This window comes from Aphelocoma coerulescens, chromosome 3, assembly GCF_041296385.1.
Source record: "Aphelocoma coerulescens isolate FSJ_1873_10779 chromosome 3, UR_Acoe_1.0, whole genome shotgun sequence".
NCBI lineage: Eukaryota > Metazoa > Chordata > Aves > Passeriformes > Corvidae > Aphelocoma > Aphelocoma coerulescens.
Window position 1 is genome coordinate 87891015 of NC_091016.1, and position 13861 is coordinate 87904875.

General features: G+C 42.7%; 1 protein-coding gene across 5 annotated transcripts in view; it reads left to right on the forward strand.

Moving 5' to 3' along the window:
• BACH2 (BTB domain and CNC homolog 2) overlaps positions 1-13861 on the forward strand; it is a 184052-nt gene that overhangs the window by 118122 nt on the left and 52069 nt on the right. For 4 of the 5 annotated variants that reach the window (XM_069011144.1, XM_069011143.1, XM_069011145.1 and 1 more), the window contains one exon: positions 7936-8035. The exons of the other annotated variant lie outside the window; for it this stretch is intronic. The gene's annotated coding sequence lies outside the window, so the exon portion shown is untranslated. The remainder of the gene's footprint in view (positions 1-7935; positions 8036-13861) is intronic. 5 annotated transcript variants of the gene reach the window in all.

The following is a 13861-nucleotide window of genomic DNA, read 5'->3' on the forward strand; positions in this document are numbered from 1 at the left end:
TCTCACCTGCTTTTGGCAGAAGAGAACATCACTTGCACTGTCAAATCTTGCTGCTGTTGCTCCATGCCTATGTATCTGAGTGGCTTGTGCTTCCCCCTCTCTGGGATTTTGGTTTTCCAGCTTCTGTCATCACTGCCTCAGCCTCTTGGAAAGAATTCCTCAGTTACACTGGTTAGCTGACACTGATCGTTTTTCTTGGTATTACCTTCATCCAGAGCTATTTCTGAAAATCTGGGATTTGGAACAGTAGGTCAATATGTAAAACAACGAGCGAAGAGGGACAGATGGCTGTGGATACGAGAGCATGTTTCTGTTCATCTCCATTTGGCTTTTGCTGATGCTTCGTTGTTGCGCGAGCGTTTGAGGCTGTCGCTTTGCATCCGTTAAATGGTTGCTGCTCCTTTGCTTGAAAGACTGGCCTGTGGCACTTTTCATGTCCCCCCTCTGCTCCAGTGGGGCTCCAGGGCAGGCTGCATCTGCAGAAGCTTGCAGTGCCTTTGCACCCATGGACATGGAAATGGTTTGCAAGATGAGTGGATTTTTTGCTCAAAATCTGGCTGTGTTCTTCCTGACCTTTTCTCTCAGCAGCTGCACTGGGCGAGGCTTTCCTGATGATTCCTTTGCTCAGGGTAAGGTTGCTGAACTCACCTCTCTTTGTTATTCCTGTGTAAATGATGACAACTTCTCTGTCCTCTGTTGTGCTGCAGGGTTTTGCTCAGGTCTTAGACAGATTCTGATTGATTCAGACTCGCCTCTCTCTGAGTAGTGGTGTCAGCAGCATCACCTCAATGTAGCTGAATTTTACAGACCTGAAATGGAAAAGTGTGGGGGTGTGCCACAACCCGTTTTTCCTAGCTCGTGATTCATTCAGCCCTTCTTTCCACCCTCCTATTTCATGCTACAGGGGTCTCCAGTCTTGCAGTGGTCACTGAAGACATCTCTTTTGTACAGGCTCCTTCATAAAATACAAGGGTGTATGCCTCCCATTATCCTGGTGCTACTGCTGAGCTGTGCAGCACCACTGGGCACTGTGGGAAGCATCCTGTTCACTGGTTTGAGGAACAACCATACTTAACTGAATGTAGTATTTTGCTTTTATCTCTGAAAAAAGGGACAACTAGATGAGATTTAAGAATGTCTGTAAGAATTGAAATACTTACTTCAAACCATCTGAGCTCTTCTGGCTTGAGAGATGTGGCTTGCATAGTCCTCAGACCATGGCTGGTCCTGGGGGCTCTTTCCTGTCCTGTATTTTACAAATGATTGCTTAAATTACCTAGAGCAGTTTTTCTGGAAAACCTTCCTGTTCTCGAACCCAGGATGTCCTATCTAATGACTACCTCCCTCTTTTCTCTCCTGGACTCTTCACTGGAGCTTGTCCACTGCCTTAGTCACAGGAGGGGCTTCAGCTATCCTCCCCATTTCTCACAGGGACACGCATTTAATAGTTCTCTTGTAACCTTTGGTGTGTTGATGGTTTTAGTCTTCGCATGTTTTCTCTCCCCTTTCACTCCTTTAGAAACACTACAATAAAACTCTTCACATGTCAGATTTAGTATCTGTTATAGCAGAGACTTCCTACAGGATTCATACTTTTCCTTCCATAGCAGTGCAACAGTGCTTGATAGTGAAGCTGGTGAAATTCAGAGTGATGTGTTTACATTGAGCTATCTGACTGTATACACTACTAATTTTAAGAGGAAGGGGAACCCTTCTTGGGATGATTAGTTTTGCCATGTTTATAGACACAATCTCTTGCTGAAGCATGTTTTTCCTGACTCCGAGGTGGCTGCTGACAGCTGGTATTACAAGAGTTCATTGGGAGTCTCATGGTCCATGTGTCCTTATGTATACACAGCACAGACAAGATGAAGCCAGGGAGAGATAATGAAGGCGGTGATGCTAAACCCTCTAGCAGTGCCCAGTAGTGAACCATTTGAACAGCCAATGTGAGCCAAATTCCAGCTCCTGTCTAGGCTGTAATGATTAGAAAAATCACCTTGTCTTTTAACAGATTTTGCCAATCTGGTTGAGCAGCCAAGTCAGGGGAATCATTCCTTCTTACTGCCCCAGCAGTGGCAGCACAAGCTCCTAAATCAGGGGGTTTGCCTGTGCCCCTGTGGCCCACCAGCACATGAGGGTGCTGCCCCATCTCTGTACATGCCCTTCTGAGGCGTAGGGGCAGAGCAGCGTGTGGGTCGTGTAAGTGCAACCGTCCGGTTTTGCGGTCTTTCCACCGCAACTCAGTTGGCAACACGGTGCTGAAGATTGACGGTAAACACACACAACCTTCTCGAAAAGTTCAAGTGGGCAATCAGAGCACAGCAAGTGGCTTCTTTTACACTTGGGTTGCAGAGTGATTCTGGAGGGATTTCAAGGAAACCTCTTGGTAGCAGGAAGCTGCTGCTCTAGGCATTCAATGAAGGAGCTGCGCCTTCTGAGCCTGGTGCCTCCTTCCCTGAGCGGCTTAATAAATACACGAGTGTGGCCATTACCAGCCAAGCTCTGTTTCTTTTGCCTGTGCTAATGTGCTGGTATTTTATGTCACATCGAGTGAGGAGGGAAGCAGTGATATGAAGCCATTCCTCCCATTCCTTAAATAGGATTGATGACCACAGCTTAACAACATTCCAAGAAAAAGACATTTGCTTGAAGATGGCCAGAGCTTCCCCTGAGATGGTGAATAAGGATGTTCATCCTGGTAATAACTTGCCTTTGCCATTTTCAGAGCAGGCATTCTATTGCAAATCCTGCATTAGCCTGCCGCAGTTAAATGTGCACACACATAGCTAAAGGTACCTCTTTGATTTTCCTGCCTCCCCCCACCTCCCACACAGGCCCAAGGGAGCCCCATCGGCTCATCAGCAGCTCCATCTCGAGGTGGTTCCTCCAACAGCGCTGCTTGTTGCCCTTTGGTGCCCCTTCAGCCATGCGGGGGTCCGCTCTGCTGTGCAGGAGCATCAGCGAGCTTTCTGCACACTGTGAGCTGGAATTCCCTCTGGGCCATTGCAATGAATATTGCAAAAAACTGCACTGAGCAGGGGAGGGCACCATGCTTTTATGTGCCATGGCTTGCCAGTTTGAATCACATCTGTTGTGTTGCAGAGGGGAATATTGCTTTGGTTGCAGTGGGTTAGTGGAGTACTAGCAAGTCTCATTTGTAAGGGGTCCTGGGCTTAAGTCTCATCTCATCTGTCACCAAGAGAAGGAATCTACTCTGACAACTTCTGCAAATGCTGGTTTCACTTTTGTTTATTAGTTCCCCAGCCGTGTCCTTTGTTTCTGAAATGGTGTTTATATACTGCAATTTTTTTTTGGTGCAAATCAATTAACTTTAATTTCTTTCTCAACTCTGATTTTTATCCCATTGCTTCACTGCCATCTCATTGTTAATTCACATGATTATGTGATGTGATGTGATATCCCTCCCTGGTTAGAAAAATGTTAGAATAGCTGTTGGCAGCTTCTGGAAGAGTAATTAACAAATAGGAATTACTCAAAGATGTGCACACTAGCCTAAGTAGGCATTTTCCAGCTGTTTGCAAGTTCAAAAACTCGTGGGCACTTTTTGGGTGCTAACACAAGATTAATTACTTGCTACTACAAAAGAACATTTACAAAAATGTGTAGTGTGCAATCCAGACTACAGTGTTTTGTTCCTTAAATTGGAAGCGGACATCTTTGTCAAAAAGAGAGGGATTTTTACAGTGCTTGGTAGTCCTTTTCCTGAGGAGCCGAGCCTTTTCATTACAAGAGGATGTTACATTCAAAATCAAAATAGTGACAGCCACCTTAGAAAGTGCTGGGGGCGCAATGTAGCCGAATCCTGGTGCCGTGGGGCGTAGCTGTTCCTGCGTGGGCACGGCGCAGTGCCAGTAGCTTTGTGCTGAATGCCTGAGCCAGGAGCCCCAGCTCCTGAGCCATCCCGGGCTAGCCCAGGACATCCGCGTTTCCTTTCTTTCTGATCTGTGGGAGGTGCTGTCCACAAGGCTTTCTTTAGGAAGCCATTTACACTGCTGTGCCTCTGTTTTGCAAGAAGAAGCCCTCATAAATCAAATACAGCCGCACAGCTCTGCTAAAGGTCTCCTTTTTATCCACGGGCAGCTACTGCCAGCCAGCTTTTATTTCTCCTCATTCCTATTCTGTTGCTCCTCCAGGATCAGCCTGAGGGCAGCTGGATTTTTGTTTGTTCCCTGCAGTAATAAGGTAGTTGATCCCTGATGGTGCGATGGAGAGAGGGGGCAGGCAGAGGGGAAGTGCATGGCTGGTGTATTTGGACTGCTTGACAGTTTTATTTTAAGCTCAGGGTCTTCTTGCCACATCCGTAGCCTCTTCTGCTCTCTGCCTTTTGCTTGACTTCTCTTGTGCCTAATTCTCTAATCAGATGGATTATCATCTCTTGGCACCGTGTCCTCACCCACTCTCTAGCCTCTCACCAATGATTACCTCTCCCCTCTCATCTCTTCTCTACTCTGACACTTCTCCCTGTTTGCTTCTCTGAGTGCCTGAGACTTTTCTCTCCCCTCACCTCCCAGCATCATCCTACCTCCCAGAGGGAGAACAGACAATTTCCATGAATCTTCTTTCTCGGCATTGCCTTCATTCCCACTGTTCTTTCAAGCTCCTTGGCAGTCGCTCCCCTCTCTGTTCTGGGCAGTGAAACATTTCTCTCTCTGCCGCCTGCGCCCTCTTTTCTTCTGCTCCCTCCTAACAGCCTTACATATTTGCTGTAGTATGCAATCCTTTATCTTCAGCTTCTTCAATTTCTTTTTGCTCACTGAAACACTGGACAATAGCCACTCTTTCTCACCATTCATTTCCCTGTTCTCACTCCCGCCCCTCTGCCTCCCTGGAAGCAATGGAGCCAGGACTGGGCTCTTGCCCCCTTACTACAGACCTTTCTCCCTAGAAACGTCTCCAGCCATCCCTCCTCTGCCTTTCCGTCTGAGCAGTTCTTGATCCATGAGACCTAGCCTCTCCAGGATTCTGTTTCTCCAAAGTAACCCTGGTCCTTTCTCTTCTTTTTTCTTGAACCCTTCCACACATCCATAATAACACAATTCTTAACATCTTTGTGGATGTTGCTCCTGGCTCTTCCCCATCCTTTCAACTTTTCACCATCACTTCTGCATTTTCCCATTTCAGAGGGTTTTTTTCATACCTCTATCCTCCTTTATTATTACTAAAAACATTTGCACAAACATCTTTTTCAGGATTTTAATTTCTTCTCTTTCTTGTACTCTTTTTGGAAAAAATTCTTGCCACATGTAGCAGAGAAGAATGCATGTGTGCATATGTACTTCAGGTGAGAAATGCATGGTATAAAGGCTACAAATAATACTGAGACACCTAATTTGTAGAGTAAAAGGAGCATTTCTTCCTTGGTGTAAGGATGGGTAGCTCTGTTGATAGGACTCTTAACAGAGATATGTCATTTTTTAATGTTTGAAAGGCTCATGCCAGGTGACACGAAACACACAATGATAATAATACATATTTTTAAGAGATAGCAATTGAAGGTTGTGCGTATGTTTGCACAGGTATATAGATACATGTCTATATGTGTGCATATATATATATGCGCATATATATGTGTGGGTATATGCATTACACACATTTATAACTATAGGCACATGCACATATGTGTCTGCTTTAAAGATGCTATATTGGAGAACAGTATGCTGTGATGGAATAGCATCATGTCATTCATAATCCAGTGGTGGCTGTCCTGTATTTCATCAAGCAACAGGTATTTATTTAAAGCATTTTAACATTCCCTTGGACATATAACCAAACTGTGTCTTACTAGCACTTTAAATTCTTTAGGTAATGGCATGAATCTGTGGATGGACTTACCTGATCTTGACCTCTGATAAATGCAAATTAACTGAGCCTATTTCTACAAGACTTGAATTGTCCTAATGGAAAAATCTTCATTTAGTCTGATAGCTGAAAATCGTCTCTTCCTTTTCTGAAGCTATGTCTCTATGTAGTCAAGTTTGTCTAAAAAGATTGGATTGGGTCCTGCATAACAATGATTCCATTCTTATGACAGTCCAAGAAACAAAGTTCATTGATTTAGTTAGAAAGACTTGTGGAGTGATTTTTTAACTAGTTTATTTTTTTTATTGCAGTCTACAATATAGGTTAGGTACATTTAGGTTAGGCAGAAGTTGAGGGGGAAGAAGTAAGAAAAAAGCATGCTTGTTTTTACATTGCGGACTGTTCTCTTTTCCATGAGACAAACTCCCTGGCAAGCACTAGAGCTTGCCATCTAGTCTGGTCCCCTTTATAGCACAAAAATTGCTGTAGGGATTTGCAAGCATGGAGAAGTATTGATTGTTTCCTAGCATGCTGTTTGTATTACATATTTCAGTTAATAATTAGTAATGCTTTTAGATTAGTTTCGTTTGAAATACTAATCAATGAGCTTTATAGATCTCCCGCTTTATACATAAACTGGACATATGCCAATCTCCAATGGAGTGTAAGAGTTTTATTTTATCCCAGATTGTTCATACTATATAATTATTAATCTGTAGTTTAATCTCCTTGTCCTCAAGCTTTTATGGCTTGATCCCACTTGTTGCAGGCGATCCCAAATCTAATTAAAGAGCATGGATTAATGGCACTCAACACCTTCATAAGTAAGTGCTGGAATGTGCAAGTTATGTCCTGTTGCATGCAGACCTCCTGATGCTTCTTACTCTACGTGTGCAGCAGAAACAGGACGGGCTGTCTAGTGTCTTCTAATTTCCCTCTATGAAACCTTATCTTGAACCACAGTAGGTTTGCCAGACTTCAGGTGCACAGAGTCGTAGTTTTTTTGCTGTGATGTTTTCTCAGACTGTTGTTGGAAAACCACCACCGAAATGTTTCATCTGAGGGGGAAATAAAAAGGAAAATAAAGCTTGAAATTATGTGTTAATTTCCCAATGTTCAGCATTTTTTTGAGCTCCTCTAAAGCTCTGGTGCCCTCATGCTGTGGAGCAAAGACATGAGATCTCAGCTGGAGAGTGGGCTGGGGACATGCTGCAGCCCTTGCTGGAAATCCATCTGACCAACCAGAAAGTTTGCTAAGGAAAGCCCAGGGCAGCTAGCAGTTTCTGCTCAATTCTTCCTCGAAAGTCAGGTTTTTGACAAAATAGGGGGACCTGCAGAGCTGTGCTCTGCTTGCTCCATTTGCATTTGGTGCGGTGCTGCAGACTGTTCAGGTGGGATTTTGCAGACCAGTGATTGTCAGCCAGTTCTGCTTGGGAAGCAGGAATCTCCTGGCTACTACCCTCATCCTCACCCTCGTGGGCTCAGGGGTCAGGTTACACAATGGCACCTTCAGTTTGTTTAAAGCAAGGAAATTATGCACAAAAGCTGTTAAAAGAATATAAGGTTGTCAAGTCAAGTGAGAAATGTTATAACATCGCCTGCTCAGCCTTCAATTGAATCCTGCGTGCATGCAAATTTGACAGTCTTTAATTGCATGTCTCCAAGATCTGTGGAGAATATAGCTTCTCAATTCACATCAGAAAAATCATACAGACTTTTCTTCTCAGGAAAAAAAGCATTCTCTCTTAAAGATTGTCCATACTGTAGGTATGGGCGTACATCTCATCAGCCAGGGAAAGCTTCCTCAGGTCACAGCTGCCCAAAATACAGCCCTGACCAAATGTGCCATGGTCCTGAAGGTAGCCTGGCAGTGATGATTCCCACTGCGCAGACAAGGACCTCACTAATTTCTTTTGTGTTGTCCTCAGATATGATACAGCCAAGGTGTCCTGGAGTGTCTGTGAATGGAGAGGAAAGGGAGAAAGTAGCAGCAGGTGACACTCACCATGCTGCTGAGGGTGGACAAGGCTTGGGATTTTGTGCATCTCCAAGCTAAGGTCTGCAGAGACTGTGGGAATGTCTGGTTTCAGTGGCCTCTTTCTCTACCAACAGTACATTCCTCTTGAAGACAAATGAGCAGACGGGGGCTGTAAATAACCATAGAGGGAGAGAGTGACATCAGTGAATACCCAACCGCATCAACCAGCCTTGCGTAAGTCTGGTGTAACTCTAAACCGGTACATGTAAGTCTAAACCATTAGGATTGCACAAGAATCACACTGTTTGACGTTTTATTAGCCAGGTTTCTAGCATTATAGCAGAGGCATTGGAGAGAGTGGTACATGAGCAGGACTCCAAGAGATTTTCAGTGGGAGTGGTTCTCTTAAAAATGGACTGGAAAATACAACTTTGCGACTTGATGCATGAGAAAATGAAGCAAGAAGGGAAGCAATTTGTTAAACAGTATTGTTTGTGGACAGTCTTAAATAACATGAATCACGGGGTCTCAAATCCCGTACAGTGACCTTGTGCAATCAGGGTACATCATCTACTAGGAGATTATGAATTTATGCATGCGCTGTACTCAGAATTGAGAAAGATGTTTTCCAAAGTTAGAATCTGTTGTGTTGGCATAACATTGCATTTAAAGTAAAAAGCGTTGAACGCACTGGGAATTGTTGAAGAATATTCTGCCAGCTCTCAAAATTATGATTTTACACTGCCATCAATAACAAAAAAGTTACTCTAATGAGAAGCCATTCTGGTTAAACGAAGAAATACAAGTCATGATAAAACATTTACTAATTTAATATCCAAAAAGGGAAAATAGAAAAGGCAGAAGTGTTCCCCAGGTGTTTTTTGTATTTGAAACTGTGGAAGAGGATGTGTCCATCCTGTGCAGTAATATGGAAAGAAGAGAAAGTTTGCTGCTTATAGAGGAGGATCTGAGAGGCAAGAGTGGTTGAAATTAAACATTCTCACATCCTACTAACTTTTACATCCAGGAATTTTAAAGGAAGTAGCCAAAAAACTCTGTTAAGTGGCTGGTAATTTATAATAAATCTTGGGAAATGGGAAATTCCAGAAAATTGGAGGGCTGCCAACTGTATTTCCAATATTTCAAAAAGATAAAAGGGATGTCCCGGGGAACTGATGGCTGGTTTTGCTTGACGTCAGTCCAGGGTAAAATAGTGGAACAGCTATTTCAGAATCTGTCAAAAGAGAACTTGGAGGCTAAAGGTACAGATAATTCCAGTAACAGTCGAAGAGAGAGCTTGTCAAAAAAAAAACCCACTGGATTTCATTGCTCTGTCAGGATTGCAAGTCTGTGTGATAAAGGCAGTGGTTGATTTGCCTTTAGGAGGCCAGAGTAGGTGGTCCTTTCTGCCTTTCGGGTTTGTGAACCATATAAGGAATGCCCTGAGATTAAAACTCCCATGACAGAGTTTCAAACAGAAATAATCAAACCACTCTGTTTCCCTGGGATAAAGCATGGCTTAGTTTTGAGTTTGGGGTGTTAATCTCCTATTTGATTTGATTTGATTTGATTTGATGGCTTTTGCAGCTTTAAGTGTGTTTGAGTACACTGTAGTTCTGTGGGGGTAAAGAAAAAAACAAGCTTCGAAAAGCTTCATGAAAAGCTCAACAAATAATACAAGTGTTCTCAAAGAAAGATAAAATCCAAGTTCTTCTTATAGCAGTCTCTGTAGCTTTAATCCCTTGTTCTTTACCATGGCAAAGAAGATTTCATAAGCTCCTCTGGATCTTACAGGAGAAGGAAAGCTTGTGTTTGCCTTCTGCTGTCTTTGCAGACCTGTAAGAAACTACAGATGCAAATGCTACATTGGTTTTACTTGTCCTCAGAACCACTACCCAAATACATCAAATCTTTTCTTTTTCTCTGGGCTCCTTCAGATGGCAATTGTACTGAGTCCAACTGCCCATTTCTGTCTCACACCCTCTCCTTACCTTGGCTGTAGTCTGGTAGGTGTTGGCAGCAGAATTGATTGCTTTCCGTGCACCTTTCTCCATGGGACGATTTATTGTCTACAACAGGAAAGGCAGTCAAGTTCCAGAATAAGGGCCAGTCCACGGATAAAGGGACTTTAAATAGGCATCTAGGCATATATCAGACTCTGAGAATAGTGGAAAGGCTTGCAATTCCTGCTTAAACCTTCTGATAACAAAAGGGAAATTCTCAGATCTTTGCAGGATCAAAACCACAGTCAGAATCCCTTGATGTAATCCAGATATCTCCTTGACACTTGCTCTGAGTTTCTAAATAGTCATTTCAGTGATCTTCTGATCATTTGATCACTAGAAAAACACGTGAAAATTGCTTTTTGCATGTATTAATAGTACTTCCAAGATTCAGATGTGTAAATCTGTGGGTCATAATGTAGTTGTCACTAGAATATATTTATTTATTCATTTGTTTAGTTACTTATAGATCAGTGAAAATCTATTATCTAGCTGTAAAGAAACATTTTTCCTTCAGTTTTCAAAGGAGAACATTATTATTGGTATCCCTTTGGTTGTGGAAAATGCTGCACAGACAGATAGTGTCCCACTCTCCAAGGAGAAGGCAACACCTGTATTCTTTCCCGAGAGCAGAAGGTGCGAAGTTATACCCTACACAAGTCTGTCCCAAATTTAACCCAGTGACCTACTGCATGCGTCCCTGCTCTTCACACATTAATCACAACAGACACGTTCCAAAGGACATGCCAGTTTGTGTCCCAAGGAAAGATGAAGGATGTTTTGACCACCTGCTAACTTGCAGGAAAGATGAAAAGCTTGCATTTTAGGGGGTAAAACGAAGAGAGCAGATTTTTCCCATAACAGCTATGCAGTATGACAGGAGAAAATGGGATTGGGTTGCTTTCGCAGCCTCTGCAATTTGTGTAGTCAAAGATGTTTGCATGGTTTTGGCCATAGCCTCTCAAGCAGATAGAACTGCTCTCAAGCAGATAGAACTGCTTCCACCAGTTCTGCAGATAGGCTGGAAAAGCAGTAATTAGTACAGCTTAGTGAAAAAAAAATACAATTTTGAGAGAGAAGTTTCCTGTTTGCTTTTTTTTGTGGGGTTGGTTTTTTTTTGTTGTTGTTTTTGGGGGGGAGGGTTGTGTGTTTGGTGGTTTTTTTCTTTTTTTTAAAAAGTGAAAGCAATGCTCATTTGATAGCAACCAAAATTTCAAGTACAGAGCTTCAGCACTGAATTCCACTGGAGCTTTAAAGTTGAGAAGAGAACATAAAGGAAATTAATAGCTTTTATTCAAATAACTTGTTAGCATAATCTTTGACATTCAAAGGCTGCTAAAAGGAGCTGCACAGTGCTGTTGTTCATAATTTGTAGCTTCCAAATATTGGTGGCATTAGGGCAATATCACGCACACATATGCCCACAGAGGTACACACAAAGTATATAGTGTTTTAGGAAAAAGGGAGGAGCCATAACACTGTATCACTCCTCAAGCAAACCCCCTCCCCCCCAAAAAAAACCCACTCAATTACAGCAAGGAATGTAGTGGGCCTTTGCCAGAATTTCCAGCCCCTGTTTGTGTGGAGACCTTTAACTTTCTCAGAGAGTTTACCATGCTGGAAGGCAAAATAAAGACAAATTACTACTTCATTTTTCCCTCTCAGTTTCTTTAATCCGGCAATCCAGCTCACCCAAGAACAATCCAAAAGGTCCTGAAACCATTGACTGCTTCAGAAGAACATAATATGTTGTTTGTTGTGCTTGGTGGTTTCCTGGCAGTGTTTCAGTGTTGGGCATTCCCCATTCTGCTTTGAATAAGCTATTTTGAGTAGCAGACTTAGTTCCGGTCCCCTTCACCGTAGCCAACTGTAAAGAGCAATGTGAAAACTGTGAGAGGAGATTTTGTCAGGAAAGAATTCTGTGTTTCTTATTTTCCATGTTCATATATGTCAGTTAAGTAGCTCCTGAGAAATAAGGATAGAGGACAGTTTTTCTGTTGTTCCTCCTGTTTTCCTACCTGGTCTATGTGGAAGGCGTCCCTGCCCATGGCAGGAGGGTTGGAACTAGATGATTTTTAAGGTGCCTTCCAATCCAAACCGTTCTATGAATCTGTCTTCCTCCACGCATCTACCATGCCTCTTTCCTGAGGGCATCATCAGTTTGTTTACAGAATGTTGAAAATGCATGTTAAACTGAGCGTGATTCACTCAGTGTAGGAAAATTAGTAGTATAATTATATGATTTTTACTGAGTCATAAAAATATTCATGTGTATTCTTTGCCTAGTAGGCCTGTATAGAATGTATATGTCAATGCATGTGCCATGTGTAAACATTATTTGCATGTTAACGAAAGTCCGTAAAGAATGTGAGCTCTCATTACCTTGTTCATCTGGGTTACTCTCTCAAGAAACAATAGCAACACAACCCTCTGAAGTCAAGAAATAGGTTTTATCTCTATGTGGAGCATAAATCTGTTTGGACTCTTCAAAGCAACCTCCACTGGAAATCCCTGACTCCTTGTGGTACCAGTCTCTGAACAACCTGAAGCACAATTTCTTTAGAGTAGACACCTGCGGTTTAAATAAACATTCATCATGGAGACTACGGGTGTCCTGACAGTACTTTTAAAAAAAACAACCTTCATTGTAGAAATGAAGCTGTGGTACATTTTTGCTCATGTGTGTATTCTGCCAATAGCAAAATCATTGTGAGTAACCAAAATGCTACAGACTGAAGTTATATTCAGCAGTTCTCTTTAAAAGTCTGCAGGATCAGAGTCCCTCTTTTTTTATTCTTTTTTTTTTTTTTTTTTTGCCCAGTATCTATCCAGTTGTGCTGTAGGGTCTAGGTCCAGTATAACAAAAGCAGTGAATGATTTTGCAGTGGGACTTAATTCCAACATCAAAGCCTCTGCGCTGTGATGGCATATGAGCTGTTCAAAAACAGTCTGGAGGATACATCCCTGTTCCTGTCAGTTTAGCTAAGGAAGGAATTTCCAGTGTTCTCATCTCCATTTGGAATCCACCTGAAGCTTGCCAGAAAAGGGGCTCATGGCCCAGCCCAGAAGCCAGCCCAGGCACTGATGCTTCTGCTCAGTGCCTGTGGTGTAACTCATGGGGACCAGGGGTTTGTGGCCCTTGAACCACATGCAGCTGCTCAGCATTTCCAAGGGTGCTCCCTGGGCTGTGGACGCTCAATGTGTTGGAGCCATGCAGCCTCCTCAGTAACAGGAATTCTTGCCTTTAGGAGATGTTAGCAAATGTCTGCAGGGCCCTGCTGTGTGCCCAGCCAGACCTGCCTGTCTAGAAGGCCTGTGGTTTAATTCTCCCTTGGCTTTCTCTTAGCTGTCCCCTTTCCCACTCACAGTCCAGTGAAGGTCGTTCTTCAAGGCACTATGGTCAGGAGCACCAGCCATCACTCTCGGCAGCAACACATCTGCAGCTGCCAGCCAGGAATGCTCTACAGTGTGTTTTTCAGTTGTCCATGTACCTTCTGCTTTACAGCAGAAGCTACTTGATCAATGTGAAAAGCTCATTTCTTAAGACAATCTTGCTAATGGCCCTGGCACCCACAGTATGTTTGGCAGGAGGAAGGTCCGTGTAGCCTGACGGCCTGTGAGTCTATTTTCAATTATCTGGGGTGCTCAGAGGAGAAGACATTAATATTGCTGAGGATGACATAGCAAATTACTACTGCTCCCTAACCTTTTTAAATTGCTAACACTGTTGTAATCTGTAATTACAGAAATCAGTGTGAGAATTGTGGCACAGTATAATTATCTTTCCTGATACTTTATTGCTGTATGAATTATTAATCAAAATCAGTCTTGTATAGTATTTGCGGCAACTAAGAAGAATAAGCTATAATTAAATTTCGTTGTTTCTATTTTTGTGCTGGTGTTTTATGATGTTGTAATTGATAATTAATTGGTTAAAAATTCACAGAATTCTTGGGAGTTTCATATGACTATGACTGCTCAGTATTCAGCATTTATTAATTGAATAATGGGCTCACTGAAGAGACCTTTGTATATAGTCTGCTGTCATTACAATGAG